Source organism: Bison bison, unplaced genomic scaffold (assembly GCF_000754665.1).
Source record: "Bison bison bison isolate TAMUID 2011002044 unplaced genomic scaffold, Bison_UMD1.0 scf7180017864517, whole genome shotgun sequence".
Lineage (NCBI taxonomy): Eukaryota > Metazoa > Chordata > Mammalia > Artiodactyla > Bovidae > Bison > Bison bison.
The window spans coordinates 6777871-6778117 of record NW_011495070.1 but is presented as its reverse complement, the minus strand read 5'-3'; positions in this window follow the sequence as shown (position 1 = coordinate 6778117).

The following is a 247-nucleotide window of genomic DNA, read 5'->3' as shown; positions in this document are numbered from 1 at the left end:
CGTGGCTCCACGATGGTCACTGGCCGGGGAGGCACCGGGGGCGGGGCCGGCGGCGCGCTCCTGCCCGCCCGCGCCCCCGCCTTCCACTTAGTCCTGGCTTGGGAGTGGAGATGCCAGAGACCCGGGCTAGGAGTTTTCACAACCTCCAACCCTCAGTGACTGTCAGGCTGCCCGAGGGCCGAGCCGTCCCTGGAGAAGGGCGGGAGTCCAGAACTTGGGGATGGGGTGACAGCCCGGGCCCGCGGGG